Source organism: Hyla sarda, chromosome 1 (assembly GCF_029499605.1).
Source record: "Hyla sarda isolate aHylSar1 chromosome 1, aHylSar1.hap1, whole genome shotgun sequence".
NCBI classification, from domain to species: Eukaryota; Metazoa; Chordata; class Amphibia; order Anura; family Hylidae; genus Hyla; species Hyla sarda.
This window is the reverse complement of record NC_079189.1, coordinates 398,003,191-398,013,957: the sequence shown is the minus strand read 5'-3', so window position 1 is coordinate 398,013,957 and position 10,767 is coordinate 398,003,191. Positions and strand designations below refer to the sequence as shown.

Genomic DNA, 10,767 nt, shown 5'->3' with positions numbered 1-10,767 from the left:
CTACTCCCCTCTCCTACATACAGTCCCATGTAAATAACTCCACCCCCTTCTCTTCAACATACAGTCTTATGTAAATTACACTTCTTTCCACTCTCCAACATACAGTCACATGTAAATAACACCACCCCCTCTCTCTCCAACATGCAGTCCCATATAAATAACACTTCCCTCTCTTCAACATACAGTCTCATATAAATTAGACTACTCCCCTTTCTCTAACAAACAGCCCCATGTAAAAAACACCACCTCCTCTCTAACACACAGTCCCATGTAAATAATATCACTGCCCCCAACACTTACCACTTGCTTCCTGTACGCTGTAATACTATATAATAGTGCAGCCCAGGAGGCCCCGCCCCTTCCTGATAAAGGCCCCGCCCCTATCATGATGCCATTCCAGGAGCTATGGACCTAATGGTGGTGAGTGATCTTCCTCCTAAACTGCTCCATATAACTGCGGCCTCTTCCCCTGCACAGTGCACTGGCTGTACTACCCGGCTGTGCAGGGGAAGACAAGGAAGAGCGGCCACAGTCCAGTCCAGCAGCCGAAAGATTCAGGCACAGGGTTGGTCCTGCAGGTGGACTGCTAAAGGGAACGGCGTTCCTGCTGTGATAAAAGTGCAGGGACGCCGTTCCTATGAGTTTCTGCAGGACTCGAGCCCTGGCTTTCTTTCTGTGACACCCGTTATGTGCATTGAAAGTAACGGGCACTTTGTTTGCCTGTGTCCTACAGAAGGTGCCGGTCACTGACAGAATGCAATGGGATGCCTGCTAGGGTTGCCACTTTTCTTGCAAAAAAAATACCGGCCATGCTAATTTGCATAATTATTTTATGTATGCGTGACATCACAGGAAGTGATAGAATATATACAATTCATATGCAGGGGATTGAGCTGGCACAGGGACCCTGCCTGTATGGCAGCTCGGGCCATGGCCGCCAGGGCTGGTGCAAGGATTTTTGTCACCCTAGGCAAAACCTCATTTTGCCTCCCCTTTGTCTCTGGCCCTTTGCCCCTGCTCTTTGGTCTCACCCTTATTTGCACCGCCCCCCTTTTTAATGACTGTTAGTCTATGTTCACATATTAGGTTTTCCATGCAGAATTGCACAGGAATATACCGTATGGAAATTCCGCTGCAGCAGAGTCCCATTAATTTCAATGGGGTTCTGGCGCACTGTGCACACAGCAGAATTTCCGCACAGGAAATATCTGGCACAGAAATTCAAATTCTGGCATCCGCAGAAAGAATAGACATGTCTGTTCTTTCTGTGTATTCTGCTCAGAAATACATTGCCGTCTATGATAAAGCGAATTTCTGAGCAATCTTACCGCCAGCATGTTCTGACACCGCTCCACTATCTTCAGAATATCCGCACATACATTTTCTGTGTGGACATTCGAGCTTTACAATGAAAATTGAGTAGGTGGACCCTGTAAAGGTATGTCCTGATGTGATTGGATGTATATTTACACCCTGTACATGATGTGAACAATGGACCGGTGCTCACATCATGTATGACAGGTCCTGGCAGCCAGAGACCAGCCAGTAGTGGCCATCATCAACGATCGCTCTAATGTTTGTCATTAACCCCTCAGATGCCGTGATCTAAGCAGGTTATGGCAATGCAGGCATTATATTCAAGGATGGAATCACCTGTGGCGATCTGGTGATCATTAAAATGGTGGCTGGAGGTCTTCTCACCTGCCTCCTCCGCTCTCCTAGGGTCCCATTCATCAGAAAAAGGCTCATGCATGGAAATTGCTGGGTGTCCTATGGTTGCCTTGGTAACTGTACCCCCCAGCATCAGTTGCCTCTCTCTGCACCGCATTATGCAGATCGTGCAGGAGAGCAGCTTTGGACACTTAAATAAACCTCATGTCATTTCCATATTGCTAACACTATTTTTCACACACAAATAAAATAAATGAGTCAAACAAGTTAAAGAATGGTTTAAAAAGGGGAACTTTATTTATTATATATAAAAATGTTTGTGTCGGGGATTTTTTGTAACCTCCATCACTCACAAAGAGCGTACAGTAACTAATACTCAGGACAGGAAAAACCTCCAGAGGGGAGGAAACCTGTAGGGAATCCATGGCTACTGTATTGCCCTTCCTCTGGGCATACTAAAGGAGGTTACCTCTAGAATTTGGGCAAATGTGTCTGTGTATGTGCGTGATTCGAGGGGCTGTGCCTTCATCCAAATTCTTCTGGAATAGGTCTGGAAATCTACGTCTTCATCCAACGTCTTGCTGTAGGTCCGGAAATGCTACTCCACATCCTGGAAATAGTGCATCTAAGATAGGAAAACAAAAGATGGATTATCTACATGTTTATTATAGAAAAGCACATTGAACTGCACTAAAGACCTTTTGGTCACAACAATGTGACACTTACCAGTCACAGTAGTGTATGTGACTTTGCATTCTCGGCCCCTACAGTGTCCAGCATCAGCCCCTCACTGATGAAGAATGAGCAGGAGCAGTGTTATATCTGCTCAGTGCTGCTCTCTGGTGGACAATGGTTATGACATCACATGTGTGACACGCTGTTACCTCCTGAGAGTTCTATTTCAGTAGTGCTGCTCTCTGATTGGCTGAAAATCAAAAAAGCTTTCTAATATATTCTGTATGACTGTTATCTAAGGGATTTGGGGCATTTTTTTTAATGAAAATGGCGCTACTCCCTGTGGGTGCAAAATACTTGTTTCTCCTAACCAGACACTCAGTATTTGTAATATAATTTGGTGGCCCAACAGCCTGGACCCATAGGTTTCTTACACAGATAAGTGCGGCTCTGGCAGGCTCAATGAGCAGTGCTGGCTGCCAAGACGTCTGACAAGTGACATCCCTGACGTTGTGGTCTGGAGCGAAGGATGTCACTCGTCAGACATCCCGGCAGCCACTGATTTAAAGTGGTCGTGGCTCCTGCTGCCAGTTCAAGATCAGACACCATGGTCCTAGATTGACATACATCACCACTGATCCCCTGTGGCTGTCCATCTGTTGCAAAACTACAACTCCCAGCATGCCCTGGGCAGATGTCTATCGAAAGGGGCGGCGGGGGGGAAACCACCAAAAATAAAGCTTTGAATGTGGGCTTTGAAAAACATCACACATAAATCGTGTTTAATCCCAGCCTAAGCCTAGGAGCAGATGCAATTCTTGTTTAATGTTTGGAGGGGCAAGCTGTGCATAACTAGCTTGCCCCCTGACTGGTGAGCAGTTAAGGGGTTAAGAAATATACAGGCAATGTTTTTTAGCCCCCTCCCCCGCCTGTAAAAACTTGTTGGTAACTATAGTGGTATGTCCCATGGGTGGGGGGGAAGGAGTGCACCAATCAGGGGTTTAATAGTTTCCCGGGCTTTCAGGGGCCCTCCCCTGGGCATTTATAGCTGTGGTGCCTCCCTTCCCCCCTGGCATGCTCACTTGTGGCTGAGCTGGCCTCCCCTCCTGTTGCACCCTTGGCGGGTTCGGGAGGCTGGCGGACCTCTTATCAGTCCTGCCCTCCTTTCCCACTGTAATCCCTTTGAGCCCTGTCCCGTTCTTTTGCCCTCTCCCCTGCCTGTACTTTGATCCCTCTCTCCGGGCGTGCTCCTGGAGCAGGCTCTGATTACCTACTTGCCCCGTCCGTCTCTTTTTTTCCCCCCTGTTGCGGTCCCCTTCGTCTGCCCCCCCCCCCCCCTCTCCCCTGTTTGTCCCCTCCGCTCTGGAGGTGGTGGCCCCTGGGTGGCTGCTGCTGTTTTAACCCCCTTTAACGTTTGAGCAAATGGACGTTTATTAACGTCCATTTGCGCGTCCCCAGCTATAATCCGCGCTCACATAGTGAGCGCGCATTATAGCTGCTGGGTCCCAGTTGCTATTAGCGACCAGGACCCCTGTTAATGCCGGACATCGCCGATCTGGCATCACCTTTTCAGACGCGGCGATCAGAGTCATCGCCGCGTCTGAAAATGTAATTGAACGCATCCCGGCTGTTCAGCGGGCTGATCGGGACCATCGCGATAAAATCGCGATGTCCCGATCAGCTGGGACGCAGCAGGAGGGTCACTCACCTGCCTCCTGCGCGTCCGCTCCTCAATTGATTGCTCCAAGCCTGAAATTCAGGCTTCAGCAATCAATCATTGATAACACCGATCATTGCCATGTTAATACATGGCAAGTGATCGGTGTCAGGTTCAGTGTGTGCAGTGTTATAGCTCCTAGGGGAGCTATAGCATTGCAAAAAAATAAAAATTAAAATTAAAATAAAAAAACAGTTGAAGTATTTGAATAGTTAAGTTAATAAAGATATTTTAACCCTTGCAATTTTACACGTTTGATCACACCCCTTTTCCCCATCATAAAAAAAAAATAAATAAATTAAATAAAAAAAAATAATAATAATAATAATAATAATAATAAAAAAATATATATATATCATAATAGTAATGATAAAAAATTAAAATCTATAAATAAAATAAAATAATAATACATAAAATACTGTATATTACAAAAACATACACATGTGTGGTATCGCCGCGTGCGTACATGTCCGTAGTATAAAAAAAATAAAAAATAAATAAATAAATAAATTTAAAAAAACAAAATAAAAAATAAAAACATATCGTCATTTTAGGCGCTTCGTCTATGGCGTACGTGTTTAATAATTTAAAAAAAAAAAACGATCAAAAATTTAATAATTCAATGAATAAAATACATAAATAAGTAATAATATTACTTGAATAAAAAAATTTCACAGTCCAAAATAGCGTCTTTTTTTACCCCTTTTTATACCGTAAATATGAAAAACAGCGATCTCAAACTCTGATCGAAACGACAATGGTACTGCGGACAGCTTCAGATCACAACGCAAACCATATGAGCCCTCATACCGTCCCCACTCCTTTGCCCGGCTCCTTACCCCCACCACACTAGCACTCCCCCCTGCCCACTGCTGCCGTGGCTGCTGCTGCCCCCCCCTTTTTCCTCGTGCTCTTCCAGTGCTCCCCATGGTTCTTGCAGCCACTGCGCCCCCCCCCCACGCCTCCCCATCACCTCTCTGCCCCGAGTTCCCAACCCCCCCCTCCCCTCTCTGCTGCCGCTGCTGTCCTCCTTCCTCCTGCCTCTCCAATGCCCCCCGTGGAGGGGTAGGGAGTGCTCCCCTGATTTCGTGTTGCTCTTCCCCCTCTGGGGCCGGTTGGGGGCATAGACGTATTTGTCGCCGCTCTCGCTCTGGCCCTGGGGGGCGGCACAGGCAGTGTTTTTTGGGCCTTCTGCTCACCTGCGGGGAGTAGGTGTTTTCGGTTCTTCCCGCAGGGTTCTCCCTCGGAGTCCTCTACTGCTGTTTTCCTGGCGTGGTTTCCGGCGCCGTTCCGGGCGGCGGCCGAGTGCCCGCGACCCGGCGGTCTCCAGCTTGTTTTGTCCCACGCCTGCGGCGGTGGTGAAGTGGTTCCTCCCTCTGTTGTGCTTCTCCATATTCTGGAATTGGTGAGTGTTCTGATGTGGGGCTTTGCCCCTTCCCTGGTTTGTGTGCTTATGGCTACGTCTGTGTAGTGTTCGTACTTTTGTTCCCGTGTGTTTGTTGAGTTTGGGTCTCGGATATGGGTGTATATCTGTGTTGGTCTCTGGTTGTGAGTTGGGTACGTCTCTTCTTGACGGGGTGCTTTGGTAGGGTATCATTTTCTGCGGTGCGCGCTTGGGTGTGTGGTCTTTTGGCCTTACGCTCTAGGTGGCCGGGGTTTTGCTGACTTAGCTCCCGAGGCTTGTTCCTTTTCCTGAATCGGTGGCTGCCACCCAGTCACGGTTTTGTTTCTTTGGGTTTTCTCCCCTTTTGTTTGGTTTATCTCTCCATCTTAAGTTGTAGTCTCTCTCCGCTGCTCCATTGTCCTAGTGTATTTGTCTGCTGTTTTTTCCTGTTTCGCCCAATCTCATGTAGGCATGGGACTCCTGTATGTCGTGCTGGGTGCTTTGGCTGATGTGGCGGAGGGTAGGTTTCGCTTGAGTCTCTGGGGGTAGGTTTTGCTTGTGTCTCCGTTTGTCTTGCCTGTGTGGTTTCTTCTGTTCATGGTGGTATTCCGGAGGGTGATTCTCCTGTGCTCTACACTTGTTGGGGTGTGGTTTGTTGCTGCAAGGCTGACATGAATGTGGTTCTGGGCGGAGTTTTTTCCTGCAGGTTGTCTCTGGCCGCCGAGGGTGTGTGGTATCTGTGCCCCCGCATATGTGCCCCTGGTGCACTAAGGGCTGACATTCCGGTTGGTTGGGGTTTTTTCAGGCGTAATGCAGTGGACAGGCCTGCTTTCAGTCCCCCGTTGCAGCTCATGGGGAGCTCGCTCTGTTCCCAGGTGTGGCTGGTTTGGTTGGTTGTTGGTGTGGTGTTTTGGTTTTCCAGTGGTGCTGCAGGGTGGTTTACTACTCAGTGTCTTGGTAGTCAGTGGGTTTCTGCCATGCTTGGGTTTTTTGTTTGCGCTTTTTCCTTTGGTGTTGGTTGTGGGACTTTGGGTGCTTGCTTCGGCAGTTCATGTTCTAGGATTGTAACGGTACTGTGTGGGTTGGCGTGGCCCCTGTGCTTGGTTGCGCTTTAATTTGGTGATGCTTTTCTTTTTGGGGTGTGATTTGAGTGATCGGGGGCGTTTTGTCGGTCTGACATTTGGGGCGTTGTCACTGCTATTATTTCTTTCTTTCGGCTTTCTTCCTGCGCTCGGCTTGTTGCACCTAGTGCTTTGCTGTTTGGAGATAAGGTTTATTTTGCGGCTGTACTCCCTGGGGTCGGTATTGGGTGTTGACGCTTTGTCCCGTTCTCTGGCAGTGGTTCCGGAGGTTGCTCCCTCGGGTGGAGTTGGAAGGTTTGCTCATGTGGCTGTGGAATGGGAGACCACCTCGGGTTCGGGTCCCGGGGTAGGACTGAGTGATACAGTTGTGGTTAAATTTTCGGCCTGTGGGTCATCGTGGAGAGATGTGTATTTCTTGGTCCGCTTTGGTGGTTCTTGCGACTTGGTCACACTCACGGTGAGGCGCTTGCGAGTGGTTGGGGTTGGTGTGGAGGCTGGGATGTCTACAGTCGAGGAGGGTCCCGAAGGTTCCAAATGTGTCTGTGGATAGGGGATTTGTTTTTTGTACCTACAAGGTTCTGCTGTTTGACTTCCTATTTCGTTTTGATAGGCTGTGATAAAATAAGTTAACTGCTGTGTCTCCTATCCAAAGAGGTTCGAGATTTGGGCTGTATTCTGCATGTATCCAATTAACATTCTTAGTATGTGACGCTGGGTATCTTCACCTGTTCGTGTGAATCACCTACTACTCAGTGCAAAAAAAAAAAAAGGGGTGCTTTCCCGCTGTGCTGCGATCCAGTGGGGTGAGGTTGCCGCATGGCGGGGGGTGATTTTTCTTTTCTGCTTTGCGGTTGGTGGGATGTTGGTGTATACCTAGGGGCTGGGCCCGTGAGCGGGTGGCCTTGCTGTCGGCGACCGTTTTTTCCTATCAGTTTTTGGGTCGCTTGGTGGCGGCTGTGGGTCGGATTTTTGGTTGTCGCTTTTGCGTCGTTTTTTCTGATCCGAGGTTTTGCGCTGGCTTTTTTCGGGGCTAGGTGGATGGGGCACTTTCTTTCTCCTCGTCTCCTTCCATGGCACTTGGGTGTCTGATGTGTTTTTTGGGTGCCTATTTTGTGCGTTTTCAGGTCCGTCGGTCCGAGATTGCTTAGGCGATCTGGGACACACAGCTTGTGCTGCATGAGGGTCCACGAATGACTGTTTTTTCCGGTTGTCGTCCTATTGTTGACTGGACTGCGGTGGGGGCCTCCCCCCCCCCTTTTTCTTTTATGCTCCCCGCCCTCGATTGTCTGTTTTGGGTTTTGGCTTCTCTTTGTAGGATGGGGTGTTGTGAGTTTGGGATTCGCTCTCTTTTTGTATCGGTGTCGGCGGAGAGGGCTCGTTTTCTGGAGAGGGTAGCGCAGCGCGTGGGGTGCGGGCGATCTGCATGTTGCGTTGCTATTTTCGCCCAGTTTGATGTTTCCCACATGTGTTTTTGTTTTGCGAGCGGCTTTCCGCAAGGTGGTGCGAGTGCTGCGGCACTCTTCGGTGTATGGGCGAGTCTGAGAAATGAGTTCACACAAGAGTAAGTGAATACAAAAAAAAAAAAAAATGCAAAAACATAGGACCTGGCGGCAAGTACCTCGGATTTTCTGGAGAGGTAATGTGTTGGGCGAATTGCCTGGAGAGGAAATGTGTTGGGCGAATTTCCTGGAGAGGAAATGTGTTGGGTGTGTTCGGGGGGCTGAGTTGGCCCCAGGTGTTGGCTATCCAGTATCTCTTGGGTGGGGGTCGGAGCCCAGTGTAGGGCTAACTGGTCTCCTCCGTGGCGGTAAGAAGACGGTGAAAGCGGGGTCAACCCGGGGTAGACCTCCACACAGGACAGTGTGGCAGCACCTCTCGGGTTGGCAAGAAGCCAATCGGTGTCTTTGTTACAGTTAAATTGTTATTTATATAAGTAATTTTATAAATAAAGCTGTGGCCGATCCCCACCCACGGAAAAGTTGAATTGTTGTTGTGTCAGTTATTATTTAATTAATTATTGTAGTAAGGGGGAGGGGTAGTTATAGCCTGCTAGGAGCTAATTGGGTCTCAACAGTCTGGAGGGGCAAGCTGTGCATAACTAGCTTGCCCCCTGACTGGTGAGCAGTTAAGGGGTTAAGAAATATACAGGCAATGTTTTTTAGCCCCCTCCCCCGCCTGTAAAAACTTGTTGGTAACTATAGTGGTATGTCCCATGGGTGGGGGGGAAGGAGTGCACCAATCAGGGGTTTAATAGTTTCCCGGGCTTTCAGGGGCCCTCCCCTGGGTATTTATAGCTATGGAGCCTCCCTTCCCCCCTCAATCTGCCCAGGACCTGGAGTTTTGCCCTCCCTCCCTCCCTTTTTGTATCTCTATTTATTGTAAGTCACAGCTTGGCGGTAAGAAGACGGTGAAAGCGGGGTCAACCCGGGGTAGACCTCCACACAGGACAGTGTGGTAGCACCTCTCGAGTTGGCAAGAAGCCAATCGGTGTCTTTGTTACAGTTAAAATGTTATTTATATAAGTAATTTTATAAATAAAGCTGTGGCCGATCCCCACCCACGGAAAAGTTGAATTGTTGTTGTGTCAGTTATTATTTAATTAATTATTGTAGTAAGGGGGAAGGGTAGTTATAGCCTGCTAGGAGCTAATTGGGTCTCAACAGTCTTTTTTTTCTTTTGCCAAAAAAACAAAAAAACAAAACTGCCCCCCTCATTTCTTTTCTCTGCCATCTTTTGTGGAATTTTTGCCAAAACACTAGGGGGGGTATTAAAACCTGTGAAGAGGAAAAGTGAACCAGTTGTCTATAGTAAGCATTCAGGTTGCTTTTCCATTTTTAAAAAGTCCTCTGAAACGTGAAAGAAGTGATTTGATTGGTTGCTATGGGCAACTGGTCAACTTTACTTCTGCACAGGTTTTCATACATCTCCCCCAATGTGTATTATTATTATTTTCCCCCTGGCTTTTCTCAGATTCTTTCATCATGTGACTCAAGGATTTCTATTAGAAACATTGGGAAGAAAAACACCAAAACTTCATAAAACAAAAAAAAAAAACATGCTCTCGACATCCCACGGATTTGATAGCCTAAAAAGGCCATAAAAGGATGAAGAAAATGCCATTAGTGTCTGGCATTTCATATGACCCAACATAACATGTGCCCGCGGCGAGCATGGTGTTTTTTTTTTTTTAGTACAGTCCACAAGTATATCCAGCTCACCCCTAACAGGTTTCCCCTCACGCGCAACGGACTCAGCCCGGACTAGGCTGTCAGCATACAAGAAGAAGGAGAATATCCAGCGCAGTAGAAGCTCAATTGCAGATAAAATTTATTCTGACACGGCAGTACAGGTAAAAGAACAGCAGTGACGGGTTTCGACCGCTTAAGCGATCTTAGTCATACTGGTATACGGTTCAGACTGTTGGATGTCCTATATAGGGGAGGTGCTTTACAAACAAGTGTAATTAATCCCAGCCGAAATGAGTGTTTTCACAATAAGTTGGGACAGGCTGCAGGCTGTGCTATATATTTGCATAGTTGCGCCATACAGCACGTGTCGCATTTATGCGGCTGCGTTCTGATGGCATATATGGCTCTCAGCCTTTAGGCTAAGATCAAGTGTAGTATCTGTTCTTATCAGTGGTCTAGTCTCTGCCATTGATGTAGGGTGGATGCTGCATGGAGGGGGCAGGTGTCTCGGGGCAGGTGTCTCGGGGCATTCTGGGTTCCGAGGAATCAGCTCGATGGCTGCTCTGATGTGACCTGTCCCCTCCAGGTCTCACCATGAGACTGAGGAGGTTGAAGGCCGAGGTACTTCTGTACCTCGGGGAGTGGTGACCCTGAGGCGCCGAAACTCACTGGCTGTAATAACTCACTTAGTGGAAGCACTGCAGAATGCACGCTTCACCTTTGGCAATCACCCCTTTGATTCCCGGCCTTCTGGCTAGGATCGGGGAAATTTTTATAGATCCTGCTGGATGTCCGGGCCGTACTTCACAGCGCACATTAATTTAATTATTTATGTCTATTTTTTCACTGTGCTACTTGAACATGTTTTTGTTTGTCACAGGATTTGTCAGGATCCAGTAAGCCCTTCTGGGTGTTCCTCCGGGTGGTCCAGGGGAGGTGTGTGTGGCCAACAGATTCTGCACCTCCTGGCAAACCTCGGGCATCCCTGCATAGGCAGGATGCAATAGTATATAGCTTTGCGGGTGGATTCTTGGGCTGACGCCAGGAGCA

The 10,767-nt window shown here is 48.1% G+C and overlaps 1 long non-coding RNA gene and 1 pseudogene across 1 annotated transcript; one reads left to right on the top strand and one right to left on the bottom strand.

The window, feature by feature from the left end:
• Positions 1 to 1,946: 1,946 nt before the first annotated feature.
• LOC130308391 (uncharacterized) lies at positions 1,947 to 3,489 on the bottom strand. Its single transcript, XR_008857375.1, has 2 exons — positions 2,398 to 3,489; positions 1,947 to 2,325 (listed from the first exon to the last, which is right to left on the bottom strand). It is a non-coding gene; the product is annotated as an uncharacterized LOC130308391 (long non-coding RNA).
• A 6,633-nt stretch (positions 3,490 to 10,122) lies between these two features.
• Positions 10,123 to 10,209, top strand: LOC130345154 (U2 spliceosomal RNA; annotated as a pseudogene).
• The last annotated feature ends 558 nt before the right edge of the window (positions 10,210 to 10,767 follow it).